This window comes from Corvus hawaiiensis, chromosome 6 (genome assembly GCF_020740725.1).
Source record: "Corvus hawaiiensis isolate bCorHaw1 chromosome 6, bCorHaw1.pri.cur, whole genome shotgun sequence".
Taxonomy (NCBI): domain Eukaryota; kingdom Metazoa; phylum Chordata; class Aves; order Passeriformes; family Corvidae; genus Corvus; species Corvus hawaiiensis.
In genome coordinates, this window is record NC_063218.1 from 51,058,487 (window position 1) to 51,086,430 (window position 27,944).

General features: G+C 36.3%; 1 protein-coding gene across 2 annotated transcripts in view; it reads left to right on the forward strand.

Annotated features, from left to right (window-relative positions):
• SOX6 (SRY-box transcription factor 6) overlaps positions 1-27,944 on the forward strand; it is a 373,677-nt gene that overhangs the window by 53,525 nt on the left and 292,208 nt on the right. For both annotated transcript variants that reach the window (XM_048307281.1, XM_048307282.1), the window contains one exon: positions 2,211-2,266. The gene's annotated coding sequence lies outside the window, so the exon portion shown is untranslated. The remainder of the gene's footprint in view (positions 1-2,210; positions 2,267-27,944) is intronic.

Sequence of the window (27,944 nt, forward strand, 5' to 3'; positions counted from 1 at the left end):
GACTACAGGTGTAAGAGAAGAAAAAATAGATAACAACTACTCCATCTAATCAGGTCATGTGGCTTACTTTTGTGTGTCTATGTGTTAGCTATGTTGTCTTTCTTTTGGGCAGAGAACCGTGCAAAGTAAGATGAGTCCAGGCAGTAAGACAAAGGTATTTTCTTCCATGTAAAGTCTAGATACCTCATACTTGAATTGTCACTATGAATAGCTGTTTCTGGTCGATTAGACTGTTTTCAGCATTTTCCTTGCACTCTGCTTGTGTTGGTAGACTATGGGTATTACTGAACCCTTCCTTGATTGCACTATTTTATTAAATTTGCTAAGGGAAAGTGGTTGAAAGAAAGGCCAGTTTTGTACAGTCTGCTGAATGCAACAGCCACCCCCACACTGATGAGTCCATTTTGAATAGATCAGGCTCTTTAGGGTTGGGATTTTTTCCCCCACACTGACCAGCTCCATAATGGATAAGCTTGCAGCTGATTCACAGTTCTGAGGTGTTATCTGGGCAACAAGCTCGGGATCACTGGGTACAGTTACCCTTGTTCTTCTCCCTCACTTGCACTGTTGCTGTAAGAATCAAGGCTTCACGTACCTATTGTTCTGCAGGATTTTTTACCAAACGGAACTTTTCCCCTGGTAGATCTCCAGAGTGCTAAAGCTAAGTTTAAAATTTTGTATATTTAACCTTTCCCCCTAATTGCTTGGCCAGAATAAAGGTTTGGTGCTTTGTTCCTAAATTCTCTACATGAGGTGGTGTGCATTAAAGTGTATTTATACTTTCAGATTAATTAACTGTGACCTCATGAACCACTGTCCTTGTTTAATTGGTGGCTCCAAAGCACACTAATGGCATAAATCAGCTGATAACGAGATTCAGACTTGCTTTTAAAATATATAATAATAACACTGCATTGATAGAGCAAATGAGATTTGTTGACTCTCTGTTGGTATTACAGGAGAGAAGACAATTAAATGTGTACTTTCAGGATGGGGGAGGGCTTGGTTGGAATGAATAATATGCACTTCAGGGTGGGTGTATGAAATAAGGAGGATATTCTGCATCAAGATAAGTTTGGTATTCTCTCCTTGTCTCTAGGCACTGTGCAGTACTGGCTGGTGCACTTTAGGATACAGAAATGTTGTGGGAAGGTGTTTCTTAAAGATTACTGGGGGCTAACAAAAATGACGATTTCATCTTTAAATATAGTTACATGTTTTTAAACTGAGCTTACACCCACTGTTTTATGAACTGCAAATTAATCAGATAGCTCACAGAGAACAAAAAGGTTTTGACCTAAACTAGTTGCCCAGGCTCTGTTACTATTTTCAGTTTAATGTTACCCATATCCATCCTCACATTTTGGAAAGAAAACAAGGGCTGTGCAACAAAGTTTCTTTGTTTTCCTAAGAACTAAAAATGTGCTGTATGTAGACCAAACAATAAAAATAAACTACTGAACTACCTTCTAATGCATGGGGGTTCTGGAGAGAGGAAACCATGGATATTTAGAGGCATAAAGTGAGTCATTGTGCTAGTTAAAGAATTTTATAAGGCGAGCTCTGTGGGTTTGAGTTGCATCTGTTACCTTTCCAACTAGAACTGAGGGGTATGCAGGAAAAAGAATGTTGGATTTAATCATGCCTTATAGTGACTGCATTGTACTTAGGCTAAGCTTCTAACTGGGATCTAGACCATAAGAGAACAAAATCGTTAGTCTTTCTTCTTTGTATAAATTTTGCCTTAGATAGGTTCCAATTAAACGACCTAAACGATAATTTTACACCAGGTAAGCGGCAAAATGCTGTTAACAAACTACTTAAATAAAAAAAAGTAATAAATGTTCTGTAACACTTGAGAACATAAAAAAAAAAAAAGCAAAAACTCCAAGCCAAAACCCCCCTCACAGCTATTTTCCTTATTAAAAGATAACCATGCTTGCATTTATGACAGTTCTTAGAAGCCATAATGGACTGGGTTGCTATGGTGTGAGATGCAGAACAACGAAATAATTGTTTCTCTTGGTATTGGCTTCCTGGAAACAAATTCTGTGTAAATTACTTGGCTGAAAGCATGACAACAGTCTTGTATTCTGTTTTATTCAGTTCATGGTAAAAACTTGTAACTATTTTATAATAATAAAAAAGTAACTTTTATCAGTTCTGGGCTTTCTTTTGTTTCAACTTTTTTTTTTCTTTTATATTTTCAGGTCAGTTTCATGAATTCATGATTTCTGGGAGCTGGGGCTGATTTTCTTGTGTATTTGTAAGTATTTATTATTTTCTCTGTTATGTGCATCTTTCTACTGCTCTTTTGACATGGGGAATAGAAGAAATTTTAAAATGTCACTGTTGTATCACAGTTTTAACATGTTCATTTAGCAAGAATTTGACCTCACTACTTTTAAACTTTTGGTAGGTTTTTTGCTACCAACTTATGCTTCTGCTATTCAGAGGAGCTACAAATTCTGAATTAACAGTAAATATTATTATTCCAAGCTTTATTTTTGTTTTTATAATAATAACAATGATGGGAGAACAGCTCACAGTAACACATCAATGGTGGCACTTGCTAATGACACCACTGCATCATGTTTTTGCAATGAAAATAATTTCTAGAAAAGAACTGGGGCTGTGACTCAAGATAGCACTTTTAGAGGAAGTGCTGTATGGTGTTATTGAGGAAACACTAGGATGATCAACATCTGCTGAACTAGAAATACATTTTTGTATCCCTTGGAGGAAGCTGACCTCTATGGTTGCAGAAAAACCTTGGTCATTCAGGCCACAGCTCAAGAACATGTTTCAGAGTATGCCCAAGTTCAAACACATCAAATGGACTACACTTAAAGAGAAATGCTTTGAGAAAGGGAAAGCCAGAGGAGAGCACCTGGGAGGAAGATAGTTATTCATGCAACAAATAGAAAGCTTTCGGAATTGCTGTTTAGCTTTAGTCAAGTATAATAAGGAAAATCTAATGGGCCTTAGACTTGGCATGATATAAATTATTGCAACACCTCTTGTATGATGTAGTATAAATGAAACCAATCTATGCAGCTTGTTCTCTTAAGTCACAAATACAGTTTATGAAAAAATATTTATTCAATCATTTGTGGAAAAGGATGTTCACAAAACTGCATTCATCAGGGAAAAAATATGGCTGGTTCTCCTCTCAATATGGAAATATGTTCAATTTGTACTAACTCTTCCTCTTTACAAATGTTCATTTTCACATATGGTTTTGCTATGCTATTTGCACTTTCCTTCACTTACAGGTCAGCATTTTTTTAATGAGCATTGTCAGTCAGAGATAAGAAAAATATTATCAAATAAGATAAACAGTTTAAAACCAAGTATTACCATTGAAAAATAGTTCTGAGAAGGAAATATAAAGTGATTACTGAATTGAGAGTGAGGAATTTGTTATATTCTTTCTGGCTTTGTTACTGCATTTTTTTTTTAAGCCATCATTTTCTTTTCATCATTTTTCTCTTCTAAAAATGGAAATTGTAACATAAGTCTATACAAAGAGCACCTCTTTATACCTCAATATGGAGCACACTTTCCAAGGAAAGCAATGCAGTAAATTCAATGGTAGTTTCATGGTGAACTTTTTGTGTACCAAGCTAGTTGGGTGAGAAGTTGTAAGTATTGTTTAGTTCATGTTCATCTAGTATTACAAACATAAAAAGGGCTTTAGTAATTATATTGTGGACTGCTGATCTGAGTGCTGCTCTTCTTGGCTGACATCAACAAAGAGCTGTGGTAAACAAAAGTGGCATAAAAAAGTACTTGGACAACAATTCTTGTATTTAGATCAATCAAGTAAGTATTTAAACTCCCATGAGAAGTATGGACTGTTAATATCACACAACTGCACACTGGCTGTTGCAGGGCAAGTTGTTAGTACAGCTGAGACACCTGACATATTGTGGCCATGAGAGCTGGGATGTGGTTCAGCAGCCTGAGCAATGAAGCTGAGTAAATGACTGTATGAAATGATGAGCCACAGCCTGGCTTGTGATAGGTGTCCTCTGCAACCCAGACTTCAATTACAGTGACATGAATATCTGGGGAAGCCAACACTATGCTGACTGTTCTTCTCTGCTTAAAGGACTTATTTTAGTGTTTAGCACTATATGTCTAGAAACATATGCAAACCTTAAGTTCACATAAACTGAAAATAAAATAAAATGTAGGAGGTACAACCGATGGATTCAGCCCTGTGTTTCCTCACATACTGAGAACAGCACTAAAGTATAGCTTCTACAGTAATATAGGATTAGATCTTCTTAAATCATCTCTATTTTACCTCTCCAAACTTACAAATATTCTGTACATGAGTCAGGCAGATACAGACTCTTACTATGCACTAACAGGACTAGGTACAGTATCATAAATGGAGACAAATAAAATAGACCAACAGGACAGCTTGTGACCTGAGATACCTTTCCATTTAAAGACTTGATTTCTGCAAATACTTATGCATGTGAGCTGACCATTGAAGCTGATGGACTGAGGATCAGGGCCTGAGGCTGAACAAATAGGCCCTAAGCAAAGGAGAAGATGGGAGCTTTGGGGGTCGGTGTGGAAGTCAAAAAGTTTGCACGTATCAGGACTTTTGAGAAGATTCAATTCGAAGCAGTATTTAAAAAATGCTAATGAGACGTGTATACCTTTTTCATGTTATGCTATAATATTTGGGCATGTTTTTATAGCGTGTTTGTTTGATCTGTACTCCAAAGGGAAGCAGTGCAGATCAGTGCTAGGAAGATTGATCTTTGAAACTGTGCATATTTTTATATCGGAATACAGCAAGATCAGCTAAATACTGCTATAGGTCTATACCAAAGCTATTTCAACCAGGGGCTATAATAACTTTTTCCTCAAATTTTTGAAAGTTTTGTCATAGATGCATTCTGCTGTAACATGTAATTACTTGGATCATCCAGTTCAGGCAACTTTGGGATTTTTTTGTCATATTTGGCTAGTCTAGTTCAGGAGAAAACAGGATTGATGATTCATACAAAAGTAAATTTCATGGAAAATATGACATTTGTGCTTTTGTTTTACGCCCACAGAGTAATTGTCCTAACTAAAGGTTACTTTTTTTTTTCAAGAATGTGGTTTTAACATGGTTTAATTTATTTAATTGTTCTTTCAAGTAGGTTTGTCCAGTAGTAAACTGCAATAGTTATTTAAAGATATGGATGACAAAATAAGCGTCCTCTAATAACAGAGCATTTAGACCAAATTTTGCTTGTACATCAGCAATTAGATATATCTATTTACTAGCAGTTCAGTTTCTGTGTAAACATTTTATTGTGACTTGGCTACCATGTGAAAACACTGACAGACAGAGAAAAATAAAACCTGAAATGAGAGGTGTTGAAGCCCATGAAACTTCAGTGTCTTGAAACACCTGTATTGAAAACATGGTGAAAATAATATAATTGTATTTGGGAATAAAATAAAATTTCTTTAAAAATGAACACTAGTATTTTTTTCCAAAGAAGGTTTGAGAACAAAGCCAGAAAACTTAGGGAGCACACACATGCACACACATTATGACACAACAAAACTGACATAGTGGGTAGGTAAATTTTGTCTTTTCAAACACTCTAATCAGCATATCAACAGAATCATGCTTTGCTTAAAATTCAATATTTAATATTTTTTCCCAATCTTATTTTTAAGGCAACTTTTATACTCTTTTTGTTTTTCTGTTTTGGACTGTTTCTATTTACACCACAGAGCATCTGGCCAAACAGATTTTTTTCTTTGTATTTCTACCAGCTTATTTAAAAGGAGAAAATTATTTAATTTTGAATATTTGTATAACAAAGTCAAAGAAAGCCCAGCTTATTTGGAGCAAAGGAAGGCATATATGTCTTTGGTGCTATTTACCTTATGGGTTTAATTGATAACATGTGATGTTCTACTGAATTACTGAATTGAGTTCATACATTTGGGAAAATATACAGTCTCTACTTTCTAGAAAAGCAATATACTGAACCGAAGTCTTAAAAAGTTGATCTCCATTTTTCTCTTCGTAAGACAGGATTGTTAATCACCATTTTGATCAAGGAGATGTTTGCTAGCTTATCACATACCTCTTTCTATAAAGAGATGAGTCTTTAAAAGCTCCTATAAATAAAGCAAAGTGATGCCTAACTAGAATCTCTGTTTGCTGCAACACCCATACCTTTTTTGGCGTGTATGTGCTGCAGGTATCCGAGGCCTTTATCCTCTTATGCCTCCCCTCCTGCTAGCATTGTGACATGCTAATGTAAAATGATCTGGTTGAACCATCATTTAACTAGACCCTCAGCAATTTGAAGCTCTGTTTTCCTGGGTTTATTTTATAAATTGTGGCTATAAAATCAATTTCTAGTGGAACCCTATCTTGCTGTTTTTGTGTAAGGCTTGTAACACACAAATTTTCTGGTAAGAAACAAATTTCCAATATATAACATGGGGGACAAATAAATAGAAAAGAAGACACCTGCCTTGAAGAGTTTTTTTGTCTGAGAAAACTTTCCTAAATATGCGTATTTTAGATGTTTTTAAGAGAGAGTAGGTTGAGTAGAAAGATAATGAAAGCGGGAAAAGCATTTCTTTACACTCAGCTAAAATCTGATGCCCAAACACATTTGCTGGTGAGGATCTGATAGCTGCATAGCTGCATTCATCCAGAGCTTTATACTTGTACCTGAAGAGAGGAAGGTGTGGGAAAAGGACTCAAGGGGAGGGAAAGGTTGCTGGGCCACCCCTCTGCTAAGAACAGGACAGAACTCGAATACGAAAAATTCCGCTTGTTTTTCAGCATCCGATTCTCTCTCTAGCCCGTGCTTCCAGCTGGGATGTCTGATGGACTCCCCTGTGTGATTTTATCTAAAGCTGTGTCGTTGTGGGAGGTCACCTGGGGACTTCTAGTTCTAATAGAAGGAAAGTCTGTTGCCTGATGCTGGCCCAGAAACCTACTCCTATCTGAGTTCCCATTTACCTTCTGGGTGCAGCAGACATTTTTTGGCTGCTTCTCTATCAACTATACAGTCTGTGTCTTGGTAATAAGTAAAAAAATTAATAGGTACACAGAATGCTTGCATTGTGAAAGCGTTGTATTCATTTTAGACAGTTTTTCTTATAATAAACAAATAGTGCATTTAAACTACATTTGGGATTTTGATATTTAGCATAGCACAGCAGTCTCCTTCAATTCTTTGTGAAGAATGAAATGTATGGCACAAGAGAAAATACACAAAATAACAGTCTTAATTCACATAAACCCAAGGGGTTTCAGGCTGTAGACTCTTTAGCAGTTACTGGAACGAGGACACCAGTGTGGGCAAGAGCACCATCCAACCAGCTCCTGGCACATTGCACAAAGACAGGGGCCACACATGTGGTCTCTGCTTACTTTCTGATGAAGTTGAATCATTTAGTGAAACTGCTGCTAGAAATGCTTTTTCTTTTTCAAAGGACTGCCATGCTCTGTATATAAGCAAGGGCTTCCTTGCTCTGCTGCTGCTCCATATGTGTGCTGGATGAGATCTGTGCAATGCACTAGATCCATCTGCTGTCTAAAAACTCCTTTGAAAAAGTGCTAAGAAATAAATTGCAAATCCTCATCCAAACAATTCTATATGTTATTGCAGTTGTGTGCAATGCTTGGGAGAGAGGAATAGGAAATACTTGTGTTAAGAAGCCCAATTAAGAATGTAGAAGCAAAGTACTTGCACAAGTCCGTACCTGGACAGGTTTTCAGCGAGGGATTGACATTTGCAGAGCCCAGGTACTTGTAGAAGAAATGGTTGTTTATCACAAACCCAAAGCTTCAGGTAATTTAATAACTACAATGCAGTATCTTAGGAAAGCTGTAAAGAGAATTTTCTTTAAGCTATGCTGTGAGTAATAAATAAAGTAGGGTATTTCTCATTTTATGTAAATAACACAAAGAATGTCATATTCTATAGTATGGATGAGCAATACCAGCATTTGATGTCAGCATTAACTTTTTAAATCATATTACTTAAAAGGGTGAGGGTTATAGAGTGTCTACAGACAGCTTCATTTTCTCTCTGCCTTCCTAATGCCCATATACCAACGACTGTTTGATTAATTTATTGACATAAACCAGAATTGCTTAGAACTAACCACTCATTCATCATAATCAGAGTTACAAGAGAGAGCAGACTAAGAGGTTAACTGCTTTCTAGATGGATCAAGATCTTTGCTATATACCAAAGCCTGACTCAATAGAAATCTGATAATGCTCTGCTGAAGGTAAAACATAAGTGTTAATAGCTAAATAAAAAAATTGATAAAGACTGTGCTGTAAAACACTCCCATTTTTAAAGTTAATTAAAAAGAGCTGATCAAAGTGAAGCCTGCATTAAAAGTGTTACTTTAAGATATTAAAGATAAGATAAAGGTCAGCTTTAAAAATAAGTGCATTTAAAAAAAAATTAATTTTCTATCAATTTTTTTTTCTTCTTGGCAATGTTTTCATTAATAATTAAAATACAAATAATGTGGAAATGTTAATTTTTAACTTTTAATAATTTAAGTTATGCACAGTGATGAGGAATCGATATTTTTGTGTGTCTACATTAAGAAGACATTGAAAAAAATCAATTTGAAGTAAGTGGGAGCAGCTTCTGTTCTTAATACATGCGTGTGATGGATTCAGTAGTGTGCATCATAAAATATTCAAAGACTACACTTAATTGTGTAAATATAATCCTGGCCCTGAAACTTGGTCTCAAAGATGCTCCCTGCAGGATCCAAAAAGCCCCAGGGAGTAATTAATCCAATTCTCCAAAGCTAAAACAAAACAAGTTACATGAGTTTAATCACTCACTTCAGCCTTTCCCAATGAAACCGTTCACAAAGTGTAAAACTTCACTCAAAGTTCTTGTTTTCAGGAGCTGAGACACATGGTCTTGCAGAAAATCTAAAGTCTTGTATGGCAGCAGAGTGAAGAGGAATGAGTAGCTAGCAAACTGGCTGTGTATATGAAATTCCTTCTTTAGTGTATCTTTTCTACTCAAATGCTTTACTAGTTTGGAATATAACATGTTCTAAAAAAGAATTGGTGACTTGTACAACACAACTACAGTTAGATCTGCTGAATTGATCAGAGTAAAGCTCAGGAATCTGAAGCCAAGCTTGGGAAGATGAAAGCGAAGTAAAAAATTTCCCGCCTCAACCCTCATAATTAACAACCTAAAACTTGAGTGCTGGTTCTACAGCAGGCATAAGGGATCAGAAGTGTGGTTAACTTCAGAGTCTATGTTATTAATTCTTGATTCTATTTCAGCCACAGTTTTATGAACACCACATCAGGCAGCACTTTGCCTTTTAGAGACAAGTAAAAATGTTCCAGAATTTACCTGATTTACTAAAAATTTGTGATGTCCATTATTTCATTCTTACTTCTCCTGTATTTCTGAGATATACCCTACCTTAATGGAACACACCCTGTCAATTTATTTGAAATAGGACATTTTCTCTTTTCTTTGTATGTCTTTAGGGTTTGTTTGTACTCTTGACATTGTACTTCTTTGTTCCATCTTTACCAAGTGATTATAGTTTGTGTAAAATCCAGCAGTGACATTAAATAGCTGAAATTATTCTTTCTAAGATGCAAGTTCTCACTTGTCAACACAAGTTTTATGTCACTTTGCATCTTCTTAACCCAGTATTTTTAAAGTATGGTTAGAAAGTCTTAATTTTCTTAATTTGGAAGAGGAACATTTCCTCCTCCAAATCAGGATAGTGATTTTAATATAAATTTTTGAATAGCTGTTTACCCTACAACCATATTATATCTTCCCCACAAAAGAAAAGTCATTAGAAATCTCTTATCCTATCTTGCTTGGACAACTTTTTATCACTGCCAGGTTATTGGCCGCTTCAATTGATTATACTTTAAGGTAGCATCCCATCCTAGTAAATGGTCCATATATTTCCTTACTGTGTTCACTAAAGCCTGACTATATATCTGTGTTGGTAAGAAGTGGGAATAGGTTTGAAAGGAATCTTCTGCCCAAAGATTTGCTTGATTCAAACTCTAGTATATTCGCTCACCTCTGAAATATCAGATATCGGCGGCTGTCCACTCCAAGATTTTTTTGATCCATTATGGGAACCTAATATGTTCTTGAATTTTTGGGTCTTGAAATGTGATAAAGAAACAAACCAGCTGCATTTCTGATCCTTGGCAGCCCCATTCCTAGATAATCCCATCTGGGAGGTGGCTATTACCGTCATGCCTGTGTATAATTTCTCTGTTAGTCACTTGCTTTTTGATCTCTTGCTATTAAAGATGCTTTTCTAGGGACATAATTGTAACTTTTAGAGGACAATGAGGGAAGCATAACCGTACACATTCAGTTATCTTTTTTTGCTGGATTCATCAAAACAGTTGCAAGACCTGTATGCTCTTACTCCAGATTCCAGATTTGTACATCAGGTAACATATATGCATCCTGCTTGCAGGTCAACTTGAATAATTATGTAATTCTGGAAAAAGAAAACTTTCTCTTCATGTAATTATTTTAACTGAATTTATACATTCTGATTGTCACAGTTTGCATTATGGTTTTGTTTCATATTGTGCAACATTGAGTAGTAAGTTATAACAATAATCAATGTTATGTCCTGTCTAAAGCATTTAGGCAGAGTTCATGCATTCAAAGAGAGTTGATTTTTCAAGACCTCATAGATTCTTGTACTTTACCCCAGAAACATGCTAACCTAGCTTTTTATAATATATTTTCCTCCCTTCTCTTTTTAATTCTGGTGTTTTGTTTCTGCGTGTGAATAAATTCCTTCATTTCTCCAAAACAGCCATCCCTTTGAGATGCCTGTTGTTCATGGGTTTTCCCCACCCACCCACCTGCCATTAACTATTTGGTTACCACTTGAAATACTTCATCATCGAGATTCAAACTCATTGTCCCATGGCCATTGTTGCTTAGCAGAACACCCATGCTTGCTTTCTACACAAACACACACACAAATTATTAACTGAGTGGAACTCCTCCTCCTCTGTGCTCCAGAAGGAGCTGCTCCAAAAAGAAGCCATTTATAGTATCAATAAGCTGCTTCTCCAAACCATGTACAGATGTGTTATTCAACCAGTTAATATTGGGGTAGTTAAAATCACCCATTATTATTTTTCTGGCAGATTTTGCCACTTCATTAATATCTTTCAACATACTGAGTTGCTTGGCTGTTCCTTCTTTTACATGGCTTATATCATATCATGCCATCACAGCATATTCTGTAGTTTCGAGTTAATTGCCCAATTAACAGTGGTATTCATGAAGTGCTAGGAAAATTCCACAACTAATGATTTGGACAATTTCAAAATAGGTTGGTATTTCATAGTTTAAAATGTCAAACATGCCAATAGCTGCAAGCTTAAGACTGTGCAGGCTTAGAACCCAATAGCTTGAAAATTCTGTATCTCAAAAATCATAATCCAGCCCTCAGAATCATGTATTTCACTGTAGGGAAGTTCTGCACTACATTAATTTCTTCCTAGACCAGTTAGGTGGAAGCTTGAAATGGGACCTCCTTGGCTTCTCCGGATTTTGTGAAAATATGGGATAAATACTTGTGGCAGCAGTGAATGCACTCTAACCCCCAACCTGGCCCCAGATGAGGTTTATGGCAGCACTGGGGACGCTGCTATTACAGTAGTTGTTTATATGCTTATCAGATTCAGGAAAATGAAGATGAGTGAGTTGGAAGGTTGTAGGATTTGCTGGGGCATTTTGTACTTTTCTTTCCCGTTGCCTGGATTAGGTAGGGATATTAACAATGCGTAGTTAGCTCTGATGGGTCATTGTTCCCAGATGCAACTGAGAGTTGCCAATAGACTCTCTAGGCAGTGATCTGATTTTTTTTGTTTTGTCTCACCAGCTGCCATGCAGAGATGCCAGGGGATACAGTGCCTCTCCTTTCTGCCTTTTCTGCGTACCTCCTGTGCCATTTGTGAGTTGTAGGACTGAGGTTATGCCATGGAATTAGTTTACAGAGTCTGGGGAAGGGCTGGGGCTGTAAAATAATTTCATTATCACCACTGAAGAAAGACAGTATTCATTCTCAGTCTTGAAATTCAGGGTCAGAGACATGGGTGTGATAAAGGAGACAAGCCACTGCCTCAAAGCTAAAGGATCACAGGCTCAGGGGGCATCTCTAACTTTTCACATAGAATCATAGAATATCCTGAGTTGGAAGGGACCCACAAAGGTCATTGAGTCTTACTCCTGGCCCTGCACAGAACAAATCACCCCATGTGCCTGAGAACATTGTCCAAATGCTTGTTGAGCTCTGTCAGGCTTGGTGCTGTGACCATTGCCCTGAGGAGCCTGTTCCAGTGCCCAGCCACCCTCTGGGTGAAGAACCCTTTCCTGATATCCAGCCTAATCCTCCCCTGACACTATTAGAGCATTTTAAATTTCCCTACTTATCCAGTCTATTGAGACTGTATTGGTGATCTAATGCAAACTGCTCAGAGGTACATACATATGTGATTAAAGCCTTAATTCAGCAAGGTGCCTTCAGTACTTTGAGGTACTTCATTGCAATAGACAGGACTTTGCAGGAGTTAAAATCCTGTGAATACTGAGGTCTTTGCTGTGATTTTACTGATTATGTAAGTATGGCTGCTGGATAGCTCTTTTTAAAAATTAAATTACTGAAATACTGTGATGTTTAGATCTTCCTTTTAGTCCTTCTTGGAGTTGTGGCAGATTCTTTAGGATGTTATAATTTACATTTTATAACAAAAATATAGTGAATTGTCTTGTCTCATTTCTCTTGGCAACTCAGCAAACTATCATTAACATTTTTCATCAGTATTCTGTTTAGAGTTTTCTAAACTGAACAGTATAGTGGCAACAGCTCATTTTTAGATGCTGTTACAGTTCTTTCACATCTTTATAGTACTGTAGTAAAGCTGAATTTACTGGCTACCTTGAAAGCGGAGTAAGGCAGCATTAGAATCTACATTAAAGTGATTCAATACTCTTTAGAGAAAAGCCTTCTTAACATGAGATCAGATACAGTATGTGTTTTGGGGGTAGTTTTATAAGGATTGCCAATAAACTTGAACGCTACCAACAACAGCTGCTTTTTGAAATATTGCTCTGTCCAGCCCAATGAAATTTAGGGGAATTTTCTTTGCTTTGTAAGCACATGTGATCGACATTAGCATTCAGGGGAGCTGCACCTGCAAATGGAAGGAAGGCTATATCCTGGAGACTAATTTGGTGGTTTAACTTGGTAAAGATGGGAGGGATGAGCTTCCATGCACTTGTTTCTCCTTGAGAGTTAGTGCCAATCTCCTGTTTCTGGGGTAAGTACCATGCTCTGATATATTTTTCCTAAACATTCTTCTTGGTGGCCATTTAGATTTTTTTCCGGTTTGGGTGTAGAGAGAGGATATTTGTTTTCATAAGTTTTCATGAGCTAAGGAAATGCAAACCCTTCAAGGTCATTCAGTGTTTGTGTCCAGGCAGGTTCACCTGTGGTTATTGTTCCTGGTTTTATGGCTCTGAGCATCTCACTTCATCTTTATTTCCTTTCTTAATCTTTGATAATTTTATTTATTTATTTATTTTTAAAGCTATAGTAGAAGGGATGGCAAAGTCTGGTGCCCAAAAGAGGGATTAGCCACAGATGGCTAACACTGCTTTCCATTATTACAATTATAAATACAGTAGTAGTAGTAACAACTGCTACTACTTGTATTACCATTCAGAAGGGACAGTTTTAAACTACTGGCATATTGATAACTCTAAAGCTACCCATGCTCACTAGGAAATATCTTACTGCTTTTAAATGGTACATGGTTCTCCATGTTCTAGTTAATACAGAAGCTATACACGTTTCTTCCCTTTTTACCATTTTTCAATAAATATGCACCAGGGATTATTTTCAGATTAAGCTTCAGTTGTAGAAATAACCTCTTCAGCCAATCATATTTCAGAGAACTTTGCATCTATATAGCTATGGAAAAAATTTGGGTTTTTTTTTTGTGTAAGATATGTTCATACGTTTCCCATGTAGCACAATAGAGCATTTACTGTTCATCGAAGAAATGCTTTTACTACCTTGAATGCAGTAGTTTGGTGTTATTTCTTTCAAAATGTGACAGGTTTTATATTTTTTTTTTTAGGTCAGATTCATCAAGGTAATTACATTGGAGCCTTAATAAATTTTGAGAATATGACCAATGAATGTCATCATCAAACAGAAAAATATTAAAAAGAAGATTAAGATATATTTTTTAAATGGTTGTCTCTGATTCAATTGAAGTTTTTGTTTTACTCCAAAGTAGAAACTATAAAATTAAGTGAACACCAAAAGAATTTCCTTCTGCTATTAATTAGTTGCACTTATTCTACAAACTGAAAAACAGCAGGGATGTAAAAAGTGATTGACCATTCATTGTTAATATAATCACAATATTACCATTAATTACTATAGTGAAAAATGCAGTATTACAGACTGAACAGAATGAAAGAGAATTATTTTTGCAGTTAAAAAATAGAAATGGCAATTAAGAGTTAACTTATTAACTTAAAATGCAATGGTGACAGAACATAGATATAATTAGTATAATGTAAATTCCAAGATCTAGAAATATTTTGTGTTTACTCCAGCTGCAAACTAAAACTTTATTTTGTGGAAAATGGTATTTCTAATAAATATAATAAACTTTGTCTTTACAATTTAATATTCATTGTTGGTAACACTCAAAAATTTTGAGAACTGGTGTTCAACCTTCAGGTTAGGAGTTCCCAAATAATTGGCTACAGCTATTAAAACAGGTATTTTTTACCCTTCTAGTAATGCATATGAAAAGTCACTGAAATGTGTTATAAATATGTAATTCTGTCCAGGGAAGGTATAAGTGATATTACTAAAGGGAACAGTTTTAGCCTTTAGCTCTTTGCACTGAAAACTAGATTACTTAACTGAGTCAAACTTGCTTTCTAATTTCTCTGCCAAATTTGACCAAGGATCTCCTTGGTGGTGTTGCAAAAGTCTGTTTGCAGAACCACTTTCTAAGCCTGAAAAATCTGAAAGAATGTTGAATTCTACTGTCCTAAAGTGTTCTTTCTCTCTTCAAAGATGTAGAATTACAATTTTTGGTATTTTTGTGAGTAGAAGGGAGAAGTTATGTGGTGTTAGGAAAAGTAGCATATTTTTTGAGACCTTTTTTTTAAGAAAGCAAATACTTGTCTCACCAGAACAATCTCATGGAATAGCCCCTTATGCAGTGTTTAAGGCCAGTACATTTGAAACAACAGTCCTACAAACAGGGAGAAAAGAAAGAAAAGGATGATTCCTAATTACAGATATGTCCTGGACTGTTTCTCTGTTTTGCTGTCAAGATTCTAAAAAACCTGAGTTTACAAACTTTAAAGGTGATCCCAGACACATCCTGTTCTTGGTTAAAGGTTCTGCTATATCACTGCTAGGACAAAAAAGTGAAGTGCCTCTCCACCAGCTGCAGAGAAAGAAGGTGATTTGAATGTTAATGAAGGACAGAAGTTTCATAGTAACAGAAAAACAGAGGCTCTATAGATAAGAGAATATTTTCCCAGGACGTCTCAGTCTGCAGTTGTTGTAACCGGAGGAAGTAATATTACTAAGGAAGTATTTAAATGTCTTTAACAGATATTAGATGATGAAGTGGAGTAGTCATTATATTCCTATCCAAGCTCCAGTGCATGAGAGGTCTATTGAAACACAGTCTTTTGAGAATATCCACTTAGTCCTGTTTCTAGACTCCCAGATTAGTTTGGGCATCCTATTAATCTACGGAATTCTAACACAAAAGATTTCTCAGAGAAGTTATTGAAGTTCCCATTTAATATGGCAATACAGATCATAAGCCTCAATGTTTTTATAAATTTAAATACCCACACTCTGCTCTTGCCCTTCTGTCTTGTCTGGAAAAAAATCCCTGATCCAACAGCATTGAAATTCTTTCCTGATATTTCCACATGAGTTCTTTTAACATGTATTGTACCGGACAATGCACTTAAATTGTTCATAGCTCTTGCTGCAAACATAAGAATTCCTTATTACTCCTGCTTTCTCTTTAGTTCTGGTCATTCATTGTTTCAGGAGCCCCATGACACAATCCATTCTTTTTAACTCTCTGATCCATTCATGTCCTACAAACACAAACTGGCATTCAGGGCCTTCTGTGCCATTCGCTTTTTAGCATTTGAGTCAACCTACTTATGCTTTAAGGTATTCAAATCACAGAAGGGCTTGGAAGGGACCTTAAAGATCATTTCATTCCAACCCCCTGCCATGGGCAGGGACACCTTCCATGAAACCAGGTTGCTCAGAGCCCCATCCAACCTGGCCATGACCACTTCCAGGATGGGGCATCCACAACTTCTCTGGGCAACCTCTGCCAGTGCCTCACCAGCCTCATGGTAGAATTTCTTCCTAACATTTAATCTACACCTCACCTACTTCAGTTTAACGCCATTCCCCTTTGTCCTATCACTACATGCCCCTGCAAAAAGTCCCCATCAGCTTTCTTGTAGCCCCCATTTAGATACTGGAAAGCTGCTCTAAGGTGCATAATGTTTGGCTATTATTGAAAGCATTATTATTGTCGGTGTCCTCAGCAGTTGTTGGGGTTTTTTTTAAAGCAGATTAACAGGAAAGCAGCAGTGAGCTCAAAACAGCACCAATGAATTGCTCAGAGAATGGCTGTGAGCCTATAAAGGTACTGCATTTGTCATTCTGATGGATGACTTTTCCTGCCCATGAAATAAGGGAAGTAATCCGTCCTCATTCTGTTTGGTTCCCTCTAAGCAGAGGCATATATTTGGTTGCCAAACTCTCCTTTCCATTCTTCAACTAATCCCAGGGAAAGATGGAAATATGTTGAAAAGCCCATGACACATGGTGGATGAGTAGTTCTTTGCTCCCAGAACACTCATCTGTAGTGCTTGACAACCCTATGCTTTTCCTTGCTCTTATTTAGTATCTTGATGGAATTGCTGTGGGATCCATTAAGATTAAATTTCTGCCATACATAGGAGATGTGTGGCTTTCTGGAATAATAAAGCCGAATTCTGGCTCTCCGAATACCCAGTAGAGAGCAGAATGAAGATCAACTGGCTTAAGCTAAAACCAAGGAACATACAACAAGTGGTGTCCCTCCAAAATGTCTTTCTCTGTTGAATGTATCTCACATTGACCTGATAGATTTCAGATAAATATGAATAATACTCACTTTGCAGGAGAAAAAATGGGAGCTCTATACCCAAGTGTTATTTCAAAATGTTGATTTGTGAGGACAATGGAACAATGAGCTCTCTTTTCCCCTTAGATTCTGGTTTTTTTGCTTTTTTTCCCACATCCCCACCCTGTAATTTCTTCTGTGTGAGATGACAGACTCTGAAAAGCACTTATGTAATAGTCCACAAGCCTACTTAACTTTCTTGCTAACTATCCTTGAGTACTTAGTGTTGCCATCATTACCATGATATCTGAGTATTTTCCAATTTTTTTTTTTTTTTTTTTAAATAATGCTAACTTTAAATGATTTAAAAAGTGGGGAAGTGATAGCTTTGCTCACAGTTCCCATTCAGGAATTGAAACTCATATACAGAGTTTTGAGAATCCTCTCTTGCATCTTATATTGACACTGGTCAAAGATATAGAAATTATAAGTTAGGTTGCTTTGTTTTTCCTTTTTTTCTTTTATTTCATCAGCATACATCTGCATTCAACAAACAGGGTGAATTAGCCACTGCTGAGGAGGTTCAGTGTCACCAGTACAAGTTCAATAGAATTATTTTGATTCGCCTAATCTAAGTTTAGCTTTATACCTCTAAACTATATCAAAGTGACTTTTGTGAATCACCCTTTTCATTTATTCATCTCATAAAATTGGTAAAATGTCAGTGGTGTCATGGGATTAAATATGCAGATGCTCCTTCTTTTCCCTATTTTTACACTTGTACAGGGAGATGCTTAAGGTTAATTCCAGATGGATATTAGAAGCTAAGTGAGAAAGTAACATGAAGAGCTCTGGAAGCTTAGACATGTCATCCTAGTTCTTTAAATATAATGCAGTCTGTTGTCATGTGCTGGTAACGTCAAATATCATCTGAGCATTCTTTGGACTATTTGTCTCCACGTGCTACTGGCACATGCACATACTTCTGTCTGTTTTTTAACAGTCCATGCTGGACTTTTCCTGTGTTAACGTTGCTTCCTGAATGCAAACCTACTCTGCCAGCAGGAGAAATTTGTATCTGCTCCATGCATTAGTACAATCATGACTTAAAAGGCTACTCCTTAATTCCCTCCAGCTAAAGTTCCTTCTTATTCTATATTACAGTGTGAGGGTGTCTTCTTTTGAGGCAATGAGTTTCAAGCTGTTTTACATCTTTAATTTGTTCTATCAAGAAGTGCTGGACGCACGAAAGTCAGAATGTTCCCTGGTACAGCCTTTAGCAGTGCTTCTGTACAATTACCAAGGTAGGGGAAAAAAAGGGAAAGGGTAATAATTCTCAATGCTTGTTTTCTTACAATAGAAGGTAGGTGTGTAAATCAGATATGGAATATAAATCAGACTTATTTTCATTAATTTTCTGGTTAATGTTTTGTTCATATTTACATCTTGGAAAGATGATTCTGGAGAACAGCTGAGTAGGAGGATTCTTCTCTGTAGTCAGCCCTGACTGATAGCTTTGAAGCGATCTCCTTTCCTGTCTGTGAGAACATATCATTCTACAGTAGATGGGATCTGCTGGGCATGCTCTTGAAGAAACAGACAAGTTAGCAACATTTTCCACTGGCAAATCTCCAGGGAAAAATATTTCTTATAGTTCTTGTATATCTTTATGCTTCATCTGCATGCTTTAATTTTTGTGTCTCAGTAATCTGCTTACAGGGTAGAAGTAGCTGCAGAGTTAAAAGTGGTCTCAGCTTTTGACCACAGAAGTATATTATTCCAGAGCACTTCTAAAGTATCTGAAGACTTAATAACCACAGTATCAGTTACAAAATGCCAGTTTCACTGTGCATATCTAGGGAATGCTTCAGATATCTGCCTCAGACAAACTTGACAATAGACTCTACCAGGACCTCTGTGACCAGTCATTTCTGCCAGAAATCCCAGCAGATTTCTGTCAGAGTTTTGCTTTAGGTTTGGCAAAAGTTTGAAGCCAGCATGGTAGTTGTAAGGAGGTTTATAGAATGCTGGAATATGTGAAAAATTCCTCTCAGTTCAATTCAGGAGTCTAAATCATTCTGCAAGTTTATAGTAGCAATGTGTAATAAATGTCCAAGTCACTTGTTTTAAAACCCGAGTGAGAATTCTCATTTGTTGCTGAATCTAAATTTTCTTCTTCAGGATCCTTTAAAATACATTACAAGAGGTTTTCTGTTGAAAACAGGATGAACAGAGCTGTGCTGACCGACTAATTAAAAGTTTAATCAGCTAACTGTACGTTTTGTGTAGTATTCCTGAAGCCTAAAGCTTCAGTGAAGATCAGATTGCTCTTTAAAAACCCGTTTGTGCAATGATTCCGTTTCCTCCTTTTAACTGTTTTGAGTACAGCTTCAGTGTGCTATGGTGACAGGGTGAGGAGTGGAGCTGCCTCACCCTCTGAGCAAATAGCTGAATCCAGGAAATGTAGTCCTTAGTGGTAAACTTATGGAAAGGGATCAAAAGTGTTCTGTCAGGTAAAAAAGTTAGAGAAAGCTAATACATTCTTTCATTTTTGAGTTTTTTGAGAGTTACCTTTTCAATGCTTGTTCCTTTGCACTCTGAGCTGGATGGCAAGTTGCCACTTGTTTGTTTGTCCCATCCTTTGGTGTGATCTTAAAACCTTTGGGATATTAGTTTCTGAAAATTTTATGTGCTATTCTGTATTATTGCATCTAAACACTAAGTTTCTTTCAGTAGAGTACATTAAATGCATATGACAGAGAAGCACAAAAAACACATGGAAAAAGTGAACTGGATAATGAAATTCATTGTGGTTAGACAACTTTCTAATAAGTAAGAACATGTGTTTGCTATCTGCTATCAAATTTTAACCTACTGTGAGATTTTTTTTTTTACTGAATATCAAAGATAGAAAAACACCCACAACCTACCTTGTGCCACTACCACGGATTTGCCATTGACTTGCATTTATCGGCTCCAGCAAAGCCATTTTATTTGACTGTAAACTTATTTTTTCACTTGAAGAAAATGAAACTTTTTATCGTGACTACTTCCAGCATGTCATGAACTCAATTTTTTTCAGTTCATACTTTGTTGCTTCTTGTTTGTTCTGCAGTATGGTGAGATTTTTATATCAGGAGTGTGTTCAGAGTGTGATGTAATTGACCCAGACTGGAACAGGAGAGCACAGATGTTTCAGCACTTTGGAAGTTGAATGTAAAACAGACCAATTCATTAACTTACAAGTAAAATTCGCTACATTTTAGTAATTTCATGCCTTTAATTGACTGCTACTTGCTACATTACAAAGCCAGGCCATGGTTAATAAAATAAGCAGTGTCTTCTGAAGGAAAGCCAGAGAGCCTGGCAGACAGCACTAAATGCATAGGTGAGGTAGAGTTGGTTAGCAAACGACAGGAATCTGTTCTAAGAATTAATTATCACATTGCATGCACAATAAGGATTATTATTTATTTTTTAATAAAGATACTTTCAATTATATTACCCCAGTAGTTGTATATGAAAAGCTTAAACTTAATTAGAAGACAGAACAGAAAGACTGATTCTATGGTTGCAGGACAGCCCTGACCCTAAATGACACAATCAGTATCCATCTTTAATAAATCAGATGAGGCTTGTAGTCCTAGAGCAGCAAATAGGATCTTGGAGCATCACTCTGCACAGAATAAGTAGGAACTGGCAGTCTTGGTGTTCTGAATGATATACTGATGTGCATCAGTCCAGCTGAAGGTTGATAATTAACTTTTGCTGAAGTGTTATAGTGAATCAGTAAGAAGTCAAAGTATTCAAAGTATGTGCTCTGCTGTAGAACTCTAAATAAAGGCATTGTACTTCTGTTGGTACACATGCTCAGGTAAAAATGAGCAGACATTAGTGATCTGAAGTTAATATTTTTCGTGAGCAATTTGTGCTGTATGGACCTTTTTGGCTCTTGTTTTCTCTGAATTTTTTTGCTAGACCTTTGATATTTTGAAGTTATGATGTAGATTGAAAGGACACAGCTAGGACAACGAAATGGGTTCTTATACAAATTTTAAAAATAAGAATGGGATGGTTTAAAAGTAGCCAGCCACCTCAGGTGAGCCTGCAGGAATCATTTGATGCAGTAGACGAGGAAAGTTTTACAAATGACATAAACATACAGATAGGTCAGTAGTTTCAGTTTCAGCATCCTGTACAGAGCAAAGCACATCTGGATGAGTGATCTGATTTGCTTTCGCCTTGCAAAGCCATAAGGTTCAACTTGGCTTTCTGATGCAGACTAAGACGGGTGGATTAGGTATAGATGTTCTTAAAAGTGGAAAAATGGGCACTTGGCAAACCTAGCAGATATTTTGACATGCTCTTGGAGCTGATAAGAATAATCATAAATTTAAATTTTACCTTGCCTTGCACAGAAACCAGACTTAATAAATGGCTTTGAATTTTTCATGAATCATGGAGCACCCTGTTTTACTAGTAAGACCAAAGTTTTTTGGCAGGGGAATTGGGAGGAACAGGACTATGAAAGATGTTATAAGGCTACTGATGGAGTGTCGTATAATTTTACTAGTTGCATAACTGCTTTTAACTACTAAATTCTCTCTGATTAAAATAACAATCGAGCTTGTAATTTTTCTGAACAGCTGCTGCTACAGGGGGTCATTACCTTGGAGAGCTTTGAAATAATCGTACTCCTAATACATGAGTTATGTAGTCTCATGTTTTACAGCAATGCACAAAGTTTAAAGTCTATAGTAGAATGTTATTTGAAAGCTGTCAAACCATGTTAAAAAAGACTGCATCGTCAAAGGCCCTTGTGGCCAGGATTCAACATGTAGCCTTGTCTTACTCATTATAAAATGCATGTTTATAAAGTTCCACAGAGCATCCAATTCCCAATTCACTTATATCAGCAAGACTTAACTTGCTCATTAATCTAAATTCTTTTGCAACTTTAATCTACATGTTTAATTAATCATAAAATGAGGCGGTAAGTAATTTCAGCAATGTGTGGCTTGTTATCAGATGCATTTAATCACTCTTCTGTGAGCTCATTTGGAAACACCTGAAGATGTCGAGAGCAGTTTGAATAAGCATAAATTATTCTTTGTCAGTGTACTTCACTCAACTAATAAGACATTAATTTAAAAGGCACTGTTCGTCATTTTTAGATCTTCACCAATATTTTTAGCTTAGCAGTATAAATCTAATTGTACATACTGTATGATTCCCAACATAGTGCCCAACATTGAAAAGGGTAAGAGTTATATTGAATTCATTTTTCTTATTTACATGTAATTATATCATGTAATCGTAATTTTAATGAGGATTAACCATAGGTATCAAATCTGTTAACTGTTCAAATGTTTTTGGAATAAGCTGCTAATTACTTGAAATGCTAAAGAATATTAGATGGTACAAAGAGTTGTAGATTTGTTTTTTTTCTTTACAGTTAATAGCTCTTGTCATATTTGGAACAGTTGTCACATAGTAACTTGCTGTAGATATGTCTAAGTAGCTCAAATGTAGGTAGGATTAGCTTTTGAAAATACAGAAACAAAGACTGCAATATTGCTGGGCCCATTACATGAATAGCTGCTCTTTCATATGCTTATGCAGGATTATAGTGAATGGAAAATAATATTCCCATTTTTCCTAGTCACTTAACTATTATGTAGTTGGTGATGGCATTCTGAAAAATAAAAGACATGACCTCAGAGCATGTATTTCAAGGGAACTGAGTAAGTCATACATCTTTTCATGTCAAGAAAATGGGAATAAAAATCACATTTTACTGAATGTCATCACCTGTCTCTCTCTGCTGTAAGAGAGGATGACATTCTATAAGAATAATTATTCCACTGGAAACAAATTTATTTGCTTGCCATGGAGCATCTCAGTTAATCTTGCGTTTGAACAGTGGACTACATTCAATAGTTGACTGGTATGTTCCAGTACGGATCAAAACAGGAAAGGGGAGGATATACCATTTTGCCATGAAGCACAAATCACTTCCCCACATTTTTTTTCTGCTGTGTTTAATGTCTGTGAATGAACTCTTGTTTTCTCTGACAGAGCAGTGCTCTAACAAGAATAATATTGCTGTAAGTGCCCTGCCATGTTAAAGTTGCCGCACCATTTATACTATAGCAATAAATTGTGGCAGTTGATCCTTTTCCCCTGCTGTCTACGTGTTCCTTTCTACTACAATTTAGGTTTTATTTTTATTCAGCTGCCTTTTGCAGATGGAACTGATTGTTTGTTTCGAGAGCGCTAAGAGTTTGAGAACAGTAAACCTTTTGCAGCATCATATAGTACCTATCACCAGGCTGGACAGTTTAACAACGTTTTATGAAACCACAAAAAACTGTGTACAGATTACATTTAGGGTCTGACTAAAACACATACAAACAAGGAAATATGAGCTCCTTCTAGGTCTTGCTCCATGTAAACGTTTATTCCAACTTATTTACTCTATAGACCATAATGAATCCTTCACACGTGTTACTTGGCCTTTTTTTGTCTGCAAAATGTTTCTCGAAACATCTGTGGTTGAGTTCCAAGATAAAAAAGAAAAGGTCTTAGTTCAGTAAACTGGAAAATAACCAGTTCAATTTTTCTGTAGTTGCTCCTAAGTTAGACAGTGTTATCAATGCCTAACTGTAAATATTTCAGTGTGTGTGTAGATGGAAGATTTTTAGGAGCCTCTCTGCCTGTTGCTGTGGTTGAACCAGAATTTGAACCATTCTTACCTATATTCAAGTAGTTAATTTTTTTCTGTGGGTAGCCCAAGATGAAGACTTATTCTTGTTTGTTTCCCTCTTTTAAAAATTTTTTTAAAATTTTCCTGGATCATAGATAACCAGAGCTAAAACGTGAGAATGTTGTAAGAGATCCTAGAACAAAAGTCATCATTACAATCACTGCTTTAGATTAGATAGCTAACATCCAACTTGTGATAACTCTAGGGAAAAAAAGTATGTACTTCACAAATTCACCTACTGCCTAATGAAGTTTTTCTGCTAATCACATTGGCCTTTGAAGGGAACCTTCTAATCACTTGTTTATATAGAAATTGCAGAGAGTTCACGCTAAATACATCCAATTTGCATAATATATTTTGGTCTTTTCTAATTGTCTGGATGTATCTGTTATCTGCTTCAAGCCAAAAATATTTATTGACTTTATGGACTCACATGGGATGTTGTAAATGGAAATTCTTCATAAAGATGTAGCTTTTAAATTTGCAAAAGCCCATATTTTTCTTTTGCATGTAAGAATCCTGTCTTTGACAAGAAAAACTTGCATTAAATTCTAGGGTTAAAAACTTGAATGAACAGTCCTCCCTCAAAGAAGTAAAACAAAGCAAGGGAATAATTTTTGCCTTGTTAAATTTGTGCCTTTAACATTTGTGTTTCCAAATGTTTCTGTTTCTATGACTCTTAGATGTAAGACTCTTTGAAAATGTACAGAAGGTGATATTCTTCTGCTTACATTACTCTGTCATGGCTTGAGCAAAAAATCCCACCCCAAACCCCAAAAATCCTACGTTTGTAAGAGGTCTGTAAGAGGTGGCATCATGGTGTTTTGCCATAAAGCTAAACTTCTAGAAATAGTGAGACACTGTAACAGTAGAGGTGCTTATATTAGAGCACCTGGTTAATTGTACTTCAATATTCCAAGGTAGAGAACAAAGTTCTTGCAGAAAAAGATAAAATTGCTCAGCCCTGGTTACTTAATATCATTTTAGCTCATTGTACAAATTCAAGTAGCTACGTGGAAGAATCCTGTCTGAAAGCCATATATGCCAGCAAACAAGTGAAGTAGCGAAATTTTTCCCAGAAATGTGGAAATAGTCAGTAGGTGCCATAGAAATTAGACTGAACCTGTGGAATGGTATGCTACAACACCACACCTACAATGGACAAAGAATTGAAAAGCTAGCAATGGCTTGAAAAAACAAGTATGTTTATTAGCTGAACACTTTCCTAAAAGGGAGGAAACACAGTAACAATTCTCTCAAAACTTTATTTGCTCTTATAAACATGACTTTGAAATATTTCATTTTGAAAATGTCCAGCTGGAGGGAAGTGCTAATCTATGGTTTCCAGAAAGGTACTTGCAGTTTTTTAGCTACCTTTGAGTGGCTCGGCCTCATCACTGTTAGAAAGCAAAGGATCTGACAGCCAAGCACAGCCTCAGTTTTGAAACAAAATTTCCAAAGGTAAATCTCTTAGCTGGGGGCTGTGAATTTTACACTTTTTTACTAGTTATGTGTGTTTGAGAGACTGCTCCCTATTTTACGAAAAAGTGAATCTGACTCTTCTGCTTGCGTGAAAATATTGATTTGAATTAATGACCTTTTCCTGTTTCTACAGAAAGTGCCCCACTTCGTGCTTCAACTTCATTCTTTGTGGGGTGTGAAACTTCTGCCTGTTGGATGAAAAACAGATCTTGTGCTAATTCAATTTTATGCGAATTTATGAGATCTTAATGCTTGAAATTGGTCACTTGTGCCAAAATGCAAGTGCAGTAATGGTGGTGTGCTACATCTTGTCCTGGTCTCTTATTTAGTGTACATATATCTATTAATTTACACTTGTTGAAGATTCTCATGTTGCAAAGGATCCACATAAATGAGAAATACAGTAAGACACAAGGAGAGCCCTGAGTTACTTGAGACTTGAATTCGGCCAGTAGTTGCTCTTTCTTGGCAAGAAATTAGTTTAGTGTAAGATTAATTTTTGCATCACAAAATGCAGCTTGTGAACACTGCATTTTGCAGGATGTCCCGAGAAGGGAAATACAGCAGATGATCAAAGGAAATTATAAACTTCCTGCAATTTCCTAGACATTAAACAGGAGAATTCTTAGTACTATCACACCAGGCTTTATTACATTTAGGTGATTGAAAAGCTCAAAGTTTGCACAGAGAAAGTAAAAAAACAAAAAAAGAAAAGATATTTAATTATTTTTAGATGCATAAAGGAAACTCCAGAGACATTTATTTAGCTGTGGGAGTTCTGAAACTGGCAGTATCTTTCTAAAAAACATGTGACAGCCCTCGAGTTTGCTTCAGAGACTATGTCTGACAAAAAGAAATCATTGAGAGTAGTAAACTTTTAAAATACTTACTATTTACCCTTGAGGGCATAATTAGTCACCAGCAATGTGGCTACTTTGGAAAGAAAGAAATCTTGAAAAGCCCAGGGAAATATTTTTGTGAATTTTGGACCAGCCTCTTTGGAGTAGTGCAGCACTTTAAAGTTGATTTACATGCTTCCCCATAAATAAACTCTATACAAGACCCATTGCTTTATTCAGTCAGGCCTGTGTTTTGGAGAAACTTGACATGATAAGTAAAAACCTCCCGTTGTACCAAAGAACATTTTGATCCCATGAAAAATTAAAAGATTAATAGAATTCTTTTTATTATAGGTGTAATTAATTTTAGAAGTGCCTATAAAATATAAGAACAAAATATTAAAAACACCCCCACAAATATCACAAGCCCCAAAACACAATATGGAATGGTAAAAAAAGGAGGGAGAAATCCGTTTTTGGAAGAAATAGCCTGCACTTGTATTATGAATTGCAGGTCAATTTTGTAACGATAGTAAACTTTTTAATATAATTACTTTTTTGAAAGCAGACTCTTCCCTGAAGTAAAAGAAATCTTTTCACTTCATGGCTTATTTTTCCACTTAAAACTCAGTTTGGCAAACTTTTCAATAAGCCTATGGTAGAACACATTTAAAAGCCTCTCAAAGAGAAGGTGGGTGTTATTTTACATCTTTATAAGTAGCCTGCTGAGTAGTGGGACCCTAATACCTCATATACCAGTGAATGATCTATTAATGATTTAGTTGTGCTGTAGTTATTAACAAGCTTTTAATAGTAGGTATGACCTGTCAAATGCAGACTTTGGGAGGTCTGAAACCCACTGGTAAGGGTACAGGGTTTGTTTTTCATGGGCCACAGGTATCTGTAGTGGAACCCTGGCACAACAAGGAGTTTGCTGCTGGAGGACAGATCAGCAGGGCTGGAGGGCCCTCCCATGCTGGTGTTCTTGACCAGCTGGATGAATGCCTTGGCAGTTTTCCCTGGTTATTTTTCTTAGGAGTTGAAAATGAATGCAAATTTTCATCTCTGTTTTGCTGATGTGTTCTATATTGCTGATATTCTTACTGCTTGGACAACTGGCTACTCACCATTACATTCTGTGAATAAAAGAGCCATGGAGAAGTAGGTATTTTTTTTCTGAGCAGTCTTTGTTAAAGTTGTCCTTTCATCTCCATGCTATCAAAAGGGCACTTTGTAACAAATAAGAAAGGCATCACCTTTAAAATTATCTTGACTTTTAATTAACCAAATGTATCCATTGTGGCATTTATGCCTTTATTTCTGAGTTCTGCGGTGACCAAGAGCCTTTTTTCTGTGACACAGATTTTTTTTTTGCTGTTGTGCCTTAATGAAACGTGCCAGATGATAATGTGTCTTATTTGAAGTGGAAATTGCATTCTGAGTTTCATCATGTCCTTCATATCATCCGCATTTTGTAAGGAAGAGAGCCTGCTTGGCCTAAGACTTTCCCATAGGGTAAACTTCAGACCCAAAGGCTGAGAGTGGTTCATAGAACTGCCTATATGTTAATTTACATAATGCTGAGAGAAAGCAAAGTCTATTTAAGAATAAGATTGTGAAG